The sequence below is a fragment of the Galeopterus variegatus genome, unplaced genomic scaffold (assembly GCF_000696425.1).
Source record: "Galeopterus variegatus unplaced genomic scaffold, G_variegatus-3.0.2 Scaffold1614, whole genome shotgun sequence".
Classification (NCBI taxonomy): Eukaryota; Metazoa; Chordata; class Mammalia; order Dermoptera; family Cynocephalidae; genus Galeopterus; species Galeopterus variegatus.
The window spans coordinates 316831-328966 of NW_007727725.1; positions in this window are offsets into that span (position 1 = coordinate 316831).

A 12136-nucleotide genomic window follows, 5' to 3' on the forward strand; every position below is an offset into this window, starting at 1 on the left:
ATACACTGCTAGGAAAAAAACCACTCAATTGCAAAGGAAGACCAGAAGATTGGAAAAAAGATCAACAAAACAATCAAAAAAAGAAACAAAATAGCAGTAAAAAGTCTCTATATATCAATAATACTCTAAATGTAAATACACTGCTAGGAAAAAAACCACTCAATTGCAAAGGAAGACCAGAAGATTGGAAAAAAGACCAACAAAACAATCAAAAAAAGAAACAAAATAGCAGTAAAAAGTCTCTATATATCAATAATACTCTAAATGTAAAAGGATTAAATGCTCCAATTAAAAGACACAGAGTGGCTCAATGGATTATAAAGGAGGAACCAACAATATGCTGCCTACAAGAAATTCACATCACCTATAAAGACAGACACCATCTGAAAGTGAAAGGATGGAAAAAGATATTTCATGCAAATGGAAACCAAAAAAGAGGAGGAACAGCTATATTTCTATTAGATAAAATAGACTTCAAATCAAGGGAAGTAAAAGAAGATGAAGAAGGTCATCATATAATGATAAAGGGATCAATTTGACAAGAGGATATAACAATTCTAAATGTATATACAGCCAACTGTGAAGCACACAGATATGTAAAGCAATTACTAGTAGACCTAACAGGAGAAATAGACTCCAACACAGTGATAGTTGGGGACTTTGATACACATTTTTCAGCAAAGGACAGATCATTCAGATAGAAAATTAACCATGAAACAGAATTAATCTCTACTACAGGCTGATTGGACCTAACAGACTTATACAAAACATTTCACCCATCAGCTGCAGAATACACACACTTCTCAGTAGCATATGAAACATTCTCTCGAATAGACCATATATGTTAAGTCACAAAATAAACCACAACAAATTTAAAACATCAAAATCATATCAACTGCCTTGTACAGCACAAAATTATTTCCTTTATCTTCTCTTTATATTAGTTACACGTGTTGCTCCAGATGCATAATAGAAATACTGAAATAGAACTGATGGATTATGTACACACAGCAATGTTCATATATATTTGTGTATATGGAAACACTCATGTGCTGTGATGCATTATGAATTCTAAAGGGTTGATTAACATGATTAATGCCAATTATAAGTAGAATTGTTTTATTTTTAATTGCTGAAAATATACAGAAATATGGTCATTTTGTGTATGCTGATTTTGAATATTACAATCTTACCAAATTAACATTTTAGTTCTAGCAGTGCCTTGTATGTTTCTTAGGTTTTTACGTTGATAGTAATGCTGTCTGCTAAAAGAGAAGTGTTACTTCTCATTTAATATTGTATGAGTTTTATTTCTTCTTTCCTGTTTATTGCACTATCAGTCCCAGTACGATATCAAAGAGAAATGGTGAGAGCTAACGTGTTTGCCTTTCCCCAAATTTAGAGGAGAAGATGCCAGTATTTCACTTCATTTATAATGTAGGTTTCCATAAATGTAAATCTTTCATAAATGTTATACATTCATTATAAGATTACTTCTTTTACAAAACTGAGCTCTTTTGTTCCTCATAATGCTTTTAGCCATACATGCTCCTTGGTCTGATATTATATTTACTCATAACTTGTTATATTTACTCATGCTTTCTTGACTATATCTCTGCCCAAATTTTTCTATGCATTCTTTGTTTGATTTACATATATCTTTTGAACATAGTCATATCTTTAATTTTCAGTATGAACATTCAACAATTTTGCATGTGTTCTATTTAATATGATATTTACAATTTTTGGCTTATATTCCTTTATGCTTTCTCTTGTCTTTTGACTTTTTTGTGTGCATTGGCTCTTTTGTCTTCTAAGATAGAATTTTAAAAGCCATATATCCTGTTTTGTATTCTACTAGCTTTTTTTTAGAGTTTATTTATTTAATTGACATCTTGATTGTACATATTTATGGAGTACGGAGCTATATTTCAATACATGTATACAATATGTGATGGTCAAATGAGGGTAATTAGTATATTTGTCATTGCAAGAATTTATCATTTCTTTGTGATGAGAGCATTTGAGCTCTCCTCTTCTAGCCAATTACGAACACAATAAATTGTTAATTGTAGATATTTAGCACTATTGTATACCACTAGACTTATTTGTCCTACCTAGCTGTGATTTTGTATGTTAACCAATCTCCCCTTATCCCCTTCCCCTTCCTAGTTGTAACATTAAATAATTAAACATAAAAATATTTGAATTCATATTTCTCAAATTAGCAATGTCAAGAGTGAAATCATTTGATTTATCTCCCTTATTTAAGGTTAAAAATTATTGACTCATTTATTAAATATTTATTAAGTAATTCCTTATTGTTGAAGATGTTCACCTTTCTCTACCAATTTTTGGCTTTTAAATTAAATGGAACTTTCAAATCAGGCTGTTTTCAAAACTTTTAAAAAATATCATGCATTACTTTTTTCCAACAATGTGTTTTTACTTTTGTATTTAGTTGGGTAATTATGCATGTATTTGTGGTTTAGATTTAATTTTGAGTATTTCAAATGCTCATTACCTTTCCTTTGAAGCCACCATTTCAACTCTAGTCCATATCCTGGAAGACTGTTCATTTTCTCAGGCAAGATATTGGACCAATATACCTTCTGAGCACATTGTATATAAGCATGACTTTTTGCTGTTGTCACATATCAATGGCAAGCTCATCTTTAGATTTCCTAAGCCATAAGACCCTGAACAAATATATATTTTAATTAACATGTTAACAAAAATTGAACCTATCTCATACGGTTGTTACAAAAATTGAGTGAGTTAATATAAGTAAACAGAAGAGCTTCTCACAAACTAAGTGCTAAATAACTATTAGCTTCTGTTACATTTGTTATCATTATTATTTACTGTTATATGTGCTATAAATTTATTATTTTCATCATCATCATCATTATTCCCAAATGGTTACACTTTAATTTGGTCTTTTAGGAACCAATACACATTCAAGGTTATAGGTTATGTATATATAATCACTGAAATACATGTTTTACCAAATTTGCTATCACAAAAGAAACTTTCAAAATATTCCAGAAAACTTCAGAATATTTGCAGTGTTGAATATTGTATATTTTTAAATGTTTGTATTCCTTTTAACTGTACCAGGTTGTTATGCTTTGCTTCAACCACTGAAGTTCACTACACATGAACGAATTCACCAATGTTGTCTGAAGATTTCTGAAGTCCTTATAAACAGTTTTTTTATTTGTTTGTTTTGTGGCTGGCTGGTATAGGGATGGAACCCTGAACCTTGGTGTCAGTTTCGTTTTGAAAATTTTTGTGTTTTATTTACAAACGAAGAATATCTGCATAAAATCTTGTTACCTATGAGTATTTTTAAAATTTTAAATTTATAAGCAAGGAAGATTTTCATAAAATGTTGATACCTTATGAGAATTTTCTTTCACTTTTCACTTTTCACTTGAAAGTAAGAGAATATAATTTTCTTCTGAGGGATTGTTTGCAGCAAACAATATTGCAACTTTTTGTTTGGAAATTTGAAATAAGTTAATGAAAATAAAAAAATAAATTTAATAGACCATTCAAGTTTCATATTCAAAATAGAATCATCAACCCATATTAATCATCAACCCAATTATCCTATAGTATGTCTTTTTATGTTTTTAGATTAATTGAGTTATTTTATAATTATGACAAAGTATAAGCTGTAAAGAAACTAAAAAATATTAATTATATACATACACATGTGCATGTACATATATATATATACATGATATATATATATATCAGCATTGTTGATATGTTTTCTTAAATATTTGGGAGAAATATTCATCTGTGTCTGTCTACCTTCCTACCTACCTACCTGCCTGCCTGCATGCCTGCCTGTATATTAATCTATCATGTAACCATTCCCCTTTTAAATATATCTGAAACAGTGCCTGGGATATAATAAGCATCCAAGTTACTGAACGAATAATTGATCATTTCTGAGGTCATGTGTAATAATACTTCCAATTATAGGATATAATTTTTTTTACCTTCTTCTGATCATTCCAGCATTTTAAGAGTATGCTATTTATTCAGGAATTGGTTCTATTTCCACATTCCTTCTTAGACTTGGGCACATGAGCACAAGCTCCATATCTCACTTTATCCTTATATTGTCATTCTTTAGCACAGTAACTGGTACAGCCTTTTTTTGTTGGCTCATATTAGTTATGACTTTATAAAATATATTGGCACCTATGAGTCAATAAATGTGTTACATTCTTGTCCTTGAAAACTTAATTTTGTGTGTGTACATTGCATTTCAGAGCAAGAAGTCAGGGTCCTTAAAAAGCCATTTTATTGACACATGTAAGTAAGGCATAGAGTCACATTAGGTAATTAGACTTTCCTCGCAAATTATGAGTAAATATCAACACTAATCGATAATTTTATTAGATTTTTTACTATTACTGTACACATTCACAGGTATTTAGTCTTTATTATATCTCGCTAGTTCATCTTTTCAAAACATAGCTGTCATCTGAATATTTTACGTTTCTCATGCCAGTGGAATATTCAGAAATAAATAAAAAAATAAGGAGCACATTAAAGGCTCTGTGAAATTTTAGTAAACCTAAAAACAGCAAAAGAAAGATATAATTATTTTATTGCAAGCTTAATAGTGGTTTTAAGAATGTAGTGGAATTTATTGTCAAAAAAATGAGCTATTTTTAATTTTAAATAACCTTTTAAAATAGAATTACAGGTCAAAGTGTCAATAAGGAAAAACAGACTTTTTTGTTTTTAAATGTCTGGACTAAAATAAGAAATATATTAATGTTTTTCACTTTTAAATATAGACTAAATTCGTGTAATATACTTTATTAGTGTATTCTGATTTGGGGATGTGTTTTTACATATAAAGAAAAAGCATATATTATTCAAGGTAGGCTTCTTCTAATCTATTTCTGTCTTTCACTAAAACATTTCATCTATTTTTTTATTTCTATTGAGAGATAGCAAAGAAAAAATAGTCTACTTTTCTCACAGCACATAGCCTTGCACTGTCAAAAATGTCACAGGTTAATGGTACAGCTTAGCTCCATTTATCTTCTTCTGACAACTCACCCAACCTAGCACAATCTAACAAAAACATTCTTTCTAGACCAGGTGACATTCTCGGCCTTTGTTCCTTTAATATGGTGGCTGTGAGAGCGTTTAGTGTGCAATAACTTTGTACAGAAACTTTTTGCTTTTGGTTCCTTCAATATTTCCCATAAGGGCAAGGGCTTTTAGAATTTCAAATCATCCATCAAATATAAATTAATAGAGAACCCTTTTACTTTCAACTAACCTGAAGATTACCTAAAAACTACACATATCTTTAAAATTTTTACCATTTGAGAACTATAAAAAAATCACTGAATATATTTTAAATTCTCTAACTTTTTAATTGTATAAACAGTTATTTTTTTATGTCCAAAAGCTAATTTTAACATCAGGATTGATATGAGATCTTGTAAGCATGGTCCAGGTTGCTTGGTAAATGAGTCTGAGTATCTGAAGGATGTTTATGCACTGTGTTGATAAAAATTTAAACAGGTTATAACACTTGAATATTTCTAAACTCTTTTTTTGTCCTGAATTTGACATTGAATATATTGCCTACTCTTTCAAGAAAATAATCATATTAAAATAGTGACTCTGTAATACTTTTGTTCCCTATTTTTGATTGCTTAGATTTGATAAGATATAATGTTCCCACTGTGACAGAAAATCAATTTCAAAAAAAGCTAAGCAATGTTTTGGTTTTAGGAACAATATATACATAAATGTGTGTGTGTGTGTATCTTGCTATGATTTTCAGAATAGTTTTTCTACTTTAAAATAAATAATACTGTAGTCCAAAAAGTCTTTGCTTCTTGTTTGATCACAGAACCGTAAACATTCTATACAATTCTGCATTCATTACTTTTATATAGTCAATTTTGTAAATGTTTTCATGCAGATCACACAGTCTTATTAATACTGGAGAAGTTGTATTTCTTTAAATCAATTTCTTAATGTTATTTTTTTCTTGTATGAGCGTACTTCAAAAAGTTAGTGGAAAATAGAATTAAAAGATAATGTAAATCTTCCCATGAACTATTTGAAGTGCCCTCCTATTTTATAAGATTTTTTAAAATATTAATAAGACAAAAATTACAAGCTATCTTTCAGTTTGAATAGCTACTTTAATAGAGCACACTCTCATAGCTTTCATATTTTCACAGTACACTTAATTTATTTTCCTGTTTCTGCTTTCAATCCATTAGTTTTATGGGGAAATCTAATACTAGCATTTATTTTTGCTGAAGGATAAATGGTCTCTTTTTTCTAATCTAAATTTCAGATTAATGATGTGATAAAATGTGTAAGATTCAATTGTGATTTAAATGTATACATAAATGATAACAGATGCTAAATGAATTTATTTCTTACAATTAACAATGAAAAATCAGAAGAATATAACATTGGTACAAGAAAGATTGGGCCAAGAAATTTTCAACATATTTCATAGTAATTTATGTTGTTTTAAAAAAATTGAACTGCTTCTTTCCTTAATAAATTATAGCTTATATTGCTTTTTTAATAAAATGGAAGTTGTAAGACAGTAGCTAAAATTGCTTCAGGTATACTCTTGAAATAGATTGTTGTATGGTAAAAATAAACACAATTATTTTATTTCAGGATTAATAGTAACTATAAAAGATCAATAAATCAAATAAAATAAAACCTTTGAATTTTTATTTTTTGGTGAAGCTAGGCATTGTTTTGTAATTTACATCAAAATTTTTATATCCTAGTACATCATCTTTTTGTGTTTTTTTCCAAAAGAACCATAAATATTTATTAAATAAATTTTGTACCCTGACTCTGTAATAAATGACATTTTAAGTTAGACTTTTTTATAAACAAACTTGAAAAATAAATAGAAGATGTGAATTTACCCAGGGAGATAATTTTAAAATGCATTGAAGATCAGTGGTGGAACGACTATTAACAATCAATAAAATGACTAAAAGTGAAAAGAAGAAGAAATAAGAAAAGCGTAGGATGTCTTTAGATTATCAAGTTGTAGTCTCTGGATGTGTGTACAAATACAAAGTTCTGTACGTGTATAATTATAGAATAATATTAAGTAATTTTATTTATTTTTTAATGGAAAAGTATTGATTGTACATATTTATGGGGCACAGAGTTACATTTCAGTACAGGTATACAATGTGTAATGATCAACTCAGGGTAGTTAACAAATTCATCATAGAAAAATCTATCATTTCTTTATGATGAGAACACTTGAGAACACTCTTCTAGTAATTTGAGGACATTCAATAAATTATTTTTAATTACGGATGCCTAGCACTCCTGCATACCACCAGAATTTATTTGTCTTATCTAGCTGTAACTTTATGTCCATTAACCAACATCTTCCTATCCGCTCTCCACTGCTATTTCAGCTTCTGGTTTTTGAAATTAGCCAGTGAATCCCATTATTATATTGCATTGATTAACTGAATTAGATTTGTTTGAAAAATGTTGACCTATTTGTACAGATTATAGACCTAACAATTGGTATTTAATATGTGGATACTTATTAATTTATTTTATGACAACTCAATGTGTATAGATTCTTTGCTTTGGACAGCTTGGTATAAGATGTTTCCATTAAGAAATGATGAGCAATTGGGATTGCTAACCCTCAGGATTTGGTTTATTGTCTGATTGACAGTTTGATATTATTTATGGATTAATAGGTACATCAGCTTCACATAAAGCTTTCCAAAGTTTTTGTACCTTTGAGAGTTCTTTCATTTACAAAATTTCCTTTTGTTTTGGCCATGTTAATAATTATTTCCATCTGTTTATGCTGTAATCCTAATTCCTAATCTTAATTCTTTTCATTCCATTATCCTCTCAAGATGCTGCTGCTACTCCCAGACTTTACACATAAAATTAAATTTTTGTCAAATATATTTGCCTTCTTTTTAAGATTAATGTTCCTTGCAACCCTTCCACTGTTTCAGGCATTCATTCAACCAATAGTTATTGAATAACTGCTTGGTTGGTGCAAATTAATGTTCTCATGAATTCACTGTATTAGCTTAAATCACTCGTAGAAATATTTTTCTGTTATTTGATATGAATACTGCCATTCTTAAAGTTCATGATCAAGATTCACAACTGGATAACTATTGGAACAAAGCTACTCTATTCTATTATCTCCATCTTGTTTTGTTTTTAAAGGACTCCACACCTGTCTATGAAACTTTCTATAGCATGGGTGTGTGTGTGTGTGTGTGTGTGTGTGTGTGTGTGTATGTTTTTAATAGTGTTTTTGATCTCAACATTTACCAGCAATATGTTCAAGTAGCAAAAGTGGTAAAAACTTTCTTTTTTGCATTATTGAGAGAAATTGATTGTATATGCTCTTTACTAAAGTTGTTACCAATGCTACCTTCATAAAATAGCTTTCTTTCTTTTGTTTCAGCTGTTTCTTTTTAAATTTTGTAAAAAAATTTATTGATTGTACATATTCATGGGGCACAGAGCTGACCATCAGCACCTGTGCCCAAGATGTGATGATCAGATCAATACTATCAGCATGTCCACCACTTCAAATTGCAATTTTTCCCCGTGTCCCCCACCCAACCTTTCCCCAAACCCTTCTTCCCTCCATCCCCAATGCTAGGTCTGTTCTCTCCCTCTGCAAGTCCAACGCACCACTATGGTCTGTCTTTCCTTTCCTCTTTCTTTCTTAGTTTCCACTTATTAGTGAGGGCATGCAGTATTTCTCTTTCTGTGCCTTGCTTATTTCACTTATCATAATTTTCTCCAAGCTCATCCATGTTGCTGCAAATGGCAGAATTTCAATCTTTTTATGGCTGAGTAGTATTCCATTGTGCATATATGCAACATTTTCTTTGTCCAGTCATCTGTTGATGGACATTTAGGTTGGTTCCATCTCTTGGCTATTGTAAATAGAGCTGCAAGGAACATGGTAGTGCAGGTATCCCTTCAACATGATGATTTCCATTTCTTTGGGTAAATACCCAGAAGTGGGATTGCTGGATTGTATGGTAGATCTATCTGTAGTTGTTTGAGAACTCTCCATACTGTTTTCCATAGTGGCTGTACTAGTTTACTGCACTTTAAAATGATTATTTGGCTCTTTCAACAACACGTGTTATTGATGGCTTTTCAAGGCCCGTTGATGGTATTAGTATTGAAAACTTCTAACCCCAAATTCATTTTTTTATCTCTCTGAACACTATGCTATAGAAAACATATTTAAAGTTGTTAATTTACTGAATCAAAGTTTATACATTTGTAAGTAAGTGTGGAATATCAAAACCAGATATTGTGATATTTAAAGATTTAAAAGTCTAGGCAGAAACAAAATATGCCCAAAGTCTTTGCTTTGGATATATCATAAGACTTTTCTGTTAAGAAATGGTGAGCAATTAGAATTGATACTTATCAGGATGTGTTCAGATTCTCTTTTTCAGCAAAAAGTTAATCTAGAGGCAATCTGACCATGTGAGAGTATTGTAAAATTCACTTTTATTTTATGTGTCACTGAGAACAACAAGTATACTACCAGTTTAACTCTGGTTCTTAGATGATTTGTCAGTCGAGGGGTTTCATTTATCCAGTCATGCCACTAGGAATAACAGCCAAGTTTGTGTATGCACAGGCCATAGTAACTGATTTCTGATATCTGTGTGTGTAACAGTGATTGTAAGATAAATGCAGTTTTAGAGACTTTAAAATATGAAAAATAATCTTCTTAGAATTATTGGAATATAGTAATACATATTATGCTAAGCACAGTGCCTGATACAAAGTAAGCATTTAATGAATATTAGGGTATTGTTATTGAAAAATAGGAAACACAAATTGAGAATGTATTTGGTTTCCATTGCTGCAAACTTTAAATTTAGTTTTGGTAATATTTTTTGAGAATGTTTGCAAAAATCTACGTTTGTCAATTAGAACTATGTAGTTTAAGTTATTCACTCTGACACAGCTCTAGTTTTGAGAAAGCTAAAATTGCTGGTGAAAAATAGACTCATGCAATCAATTTATCATCCACCTTAAAAAAGGTATTTTCTAATTTCTTATTCTGTCTCATAGGGTTCTTCTTGATAATCCTGCTAAAATCAGGAGCAATATCTCTTAACACAATGTTTTCAAAGAATAGTGTTTCTCTGAGTAGCCAGATTGTCCCTAACTTATGATGGTTCATCTTGATGCAAAGGCAGTATGCATTCAGTGGAAATTGTACTTCCAAAGTGGAATTTTAATTCAACCATCTTTATAACTTTATCATAAATCAGGCTTTGTGTTAGATGATTTTGCCCATCTGTTGGCTAATGTAAGTATTCTGAACACATTTAAGGTAGGCTAGATTAAATTATGATGTTTGGTAGGTTAGGTATATTAAATGCATTTTCGATTTATGATATTTTCAATTTAAGATGGACTTGTCAAAACATAACCCCATTGTAAGTTGAGGATCATCTATACTACACACTATGTAGAATACAAAATTGTGATGGTTAATTTTATGTGTCAACTTGTCATGGACACAGGGTGCCCAGATTAAACATTATTTCTGGGCTGTCTAGGAGAATGTTTCTGGGTGAGATTAGCATTTGAATAAGTGGGCTGAGTAAAACAGATGACCCTCCCCAATGTGGGTGGGCATCATCCAAACCGCTGAAGGCCCGAATAGAACAAAAAGGCTGAGGAAGGAGGGAATTCACTGTCTCTACCTGACTGCTTGATCTCGGTCTTCTGACCGCCACTGGGACTTAACCATCCACTTTCTGTTTCTCAGAAGTACACCAGCCACTGTCCTGGATCTCAGCCTGCAGACAGAAGATCATGGGACTTCTTAGTCTTCATAATTGTGTGAGCCAATTCCTTATAGTAAATTGTGTCTTACTGGCTCTATTTCAGGAGAACCATGCCTAATGCCAAAATTCTCTATGTATCTATAAAGCTGTCATTTAAGCATTTTATTATGGAACATAAAAAGACAGAGGAAACCCGTTTTTGTAAATGTTTAGCTAATTACAAAACGTTCCTCAATATGTACTCGTATGTACAGGAGAACCCTTCCACATAGTCGATATCATATTCTGAATGAACTCTCTTGCATTCGAGTTTTAGAAATGCACAACTCTCCTCAGATTGATACTTTTCTTTCAAATTTAGCTTAAGTAGGTTAAGAATCCTATTTTAAATGAATAGGCTAGCATAGAAAAATTACTTTCCAATTTCACTTTTATAAAGCAATTTTGCAACACTAGATGTCTTACTAAAATGTTTTCCATATTTTAAAAATTCCATACTGACTGGGGCTGTTCAGTGAATCTCAAGAGAATAAAAACTTTAATCCCTAGAATATTAGTGAATCCTTTATATGTTCCGACTGGGAAGGAAATGCCTTTAAATGTTCTTAAATTCTCCAAATATAAGCTCTTCAATTTACCAGTTTTCTAACTTTATAAATCTGCTGAATTGAAAGCTGTGAGGTAAAAATAAAATGAAAAAGGAAGAGGAGGAAGAGATGGAGAAGTAGAGAAGGAGGAAGAGGAGGAGGAGGAGGAGGAAAAATCCAACAACTTTGATTAAAAATAAATAAATATATTTGGAAATATTGAGACTCTCAATTAAAATTAAAATTTGGGGGGGGGGGAGATTCCAAACTCCGCAAATGGATGACATAGACTTTGCCTTGGAGAGAGTCATAGCTCAAAAGGAGACTAATTACCAGCATAACTTATGACATAGCAGAGGTGTGAACAAAGGGGTGATATGTACCCAGAAGTTGAAGACGCAAATTCTGTTTAGGTGGGAACAGAAGATATTTAAGGAAGACTCCACAAAGGAGGTAATAATTAGTCTGAGGCTTGAAGAATAAGTAGAAGTTTGCGATACTGATAAAAGAGAGGTATATTTCAGATAGGAATAGAAAGTGTAAAGTGTGAAAGAGCATGACATATACTGGGGACTGCAAGTAATTTAATAATAGGGCTGGATAGGACTGGAATCATTATGGCATATGCGGGTAAGTTTTACTCAAAAATTTCTGGAATAGGGTACTTCATAATAAATTTTTTTT